The sequence below is a fragment of the Coenobita brevimanus genome, chromosome 110 (assembly GCF_032717465.1).
Source record: "Coenobita brevimanus isolate Jiangsu-jjx chromosome 110, ASM3271746v2, whole genome shotgun sequence".
Classification (NCBI taxonomy): domain Eukaryota; kingdom Metazoa; phylum Arthropoda; class Malacostraca; order Decapoda; family Coenobitidae; genus Coenobita; species Coenobita brevimanus.
In genome coordinates, this window is record NC_137063.1 from 1,293,313 (window position 1) to 1,295,200 (window position 1,888).

Here is a 1,888-nt window from a genome sequence, read left to right on the forward strand (position 1 = left end):
AGGTGATGGCGGGAGGCCCCAGTATCCCACCTACAGGGATCCCCGCTGACATGATTCCAGTGGCCCGACCTCGCAGTCTCTTGAAGTAAAAGGGAATGATGCAGTAGGCCACCAGGCAGCACAGACCAGACCCCAGACCTAGACAAACAAAACATAAATTAAACGTTGGGTGAATGAGAAAAGATAGCTTACATCCAGGCTCTTATTTAATAATTAGGACACAGTTCCGATAATTTAATCACATGCTTATCCTTTCTCTCACATAGGGATGCAATGTCATGGGGGTGAATACTCGTATCTCAGTATCTTATGACAAAATAAAAATATGCATGGAGGAAATAATTATAGTGTCCCATTCTTCACTCAATTTCACAGTCAGCTTCAGTCATCTGTTCTTCCCTTTCAGTGTAATATATTGTTCAGCCCTTACTACATTCATGTACTTTCATCCGGTTATGGCATATGCACTACATTTAACCCTTTCGAGAGCTAGGGATTCTTAAATCTTTTGGTGTGTTTGCCACAAGAAGGTTTTTACTCTCTCTTGAAGTGGTCTCTCGTCCTTTAACGACGGTGACGTTACAATGACCCTTGCGTTCAATGTCAGGGACGAGTCAAATGTCTGGGTCGAGTCAGTATCTGCCAAAACCGTCCCTCCCAGCTTTTCATCGGTCAGCATGCAACACAACTGAGCAATGTCAATATTCCCTGAGGTACAAAAGAAATGAATGAGAGATCTTGCATTCACATCACCACACATCCTCAGGAGCCCTTATTTTGTCTACCCTGGCACGACAAGCAATATCTTAATCGACCGCCTTATCATACGAAAGTGACTACCTCAGTAATGGCACAAAAACATAAATTGATGCTTTCTCTCTCTCTCTCTCTCTCTCTCTCTCTCTCTCTCTCTCTCTCTCTCTCTCTCTCTCTCTCTGACTAACCTACGAGAAGGGAGTGTGAGAAGAAGAGGTAGGGAGCACTGGTGGCGAAGGCGGAGAAAGTAAAACCAGCACTAATAAGCAGCCCACCGACAAAGGCCACACCTCTCCAGCCGAAGTGTTCCGCTAGCGCCCCGCCCAGAAGGTTTGAGCCGCTCCACAAAAAACTCTCAGCATTGAAGATGGCTGCCACTACTGCTGAGGGCGTCTGTAGCTGGTTAAGGAAGTCCAGGAAGAGGATGCTGAAGCAGTTACTGATGATTCCTACAGAGATCTGATGATTGAAAGTTAACCGTTAGATGGATCCAGTCCGTCAGTAAATAAAATAAGTCGACGATCCAGTCATCCCTTGTTTTTTGCAGGCGTTTGGAACAGAGACGCTCGTGTATTGGAAAACTTTACGCTCGTGTATTGCAAAACTTTACGCTCGTGTATAGCGAATCTACGATTGATGGAAACCAGTCTAAAAGGATGATGATCTAAAATTCCTCGGTAGGGTTCCAAAGCTTAGACACCAAAGTATGTTGTTTGATATGGACTTTCTGATGATGTAACATAAAATATTAATTTCATTCTGCAATACACCATGAAATATTGTAGTTCGTATCCTGTGACTGTTTACTTCCTCACGAGTACGCGGAGATATTTGTATGGCATGAGAGGAATGAGTTAGGGGAACAGGAGGAAGGGTAGTGAGTGCAGTGACGATGTGAGTGACCTGATTAAGGATAAAGATGTATGTACCTGCATTGCAGGGTTTCATTATCGTTTGCACTCTCTTCTGTATTTAGTACTGACACAGAAATGGCATTATTCTTAGTGCTTCCAAATAAATATAAACATTATCAGTCTTACGTGAGGAATGAAATGACGATGTATTCTGTGGAATCTAATATCCATTCTATATTTTACAGTCACATTCTATCAGCTTGTAAAGGTGGATGCTG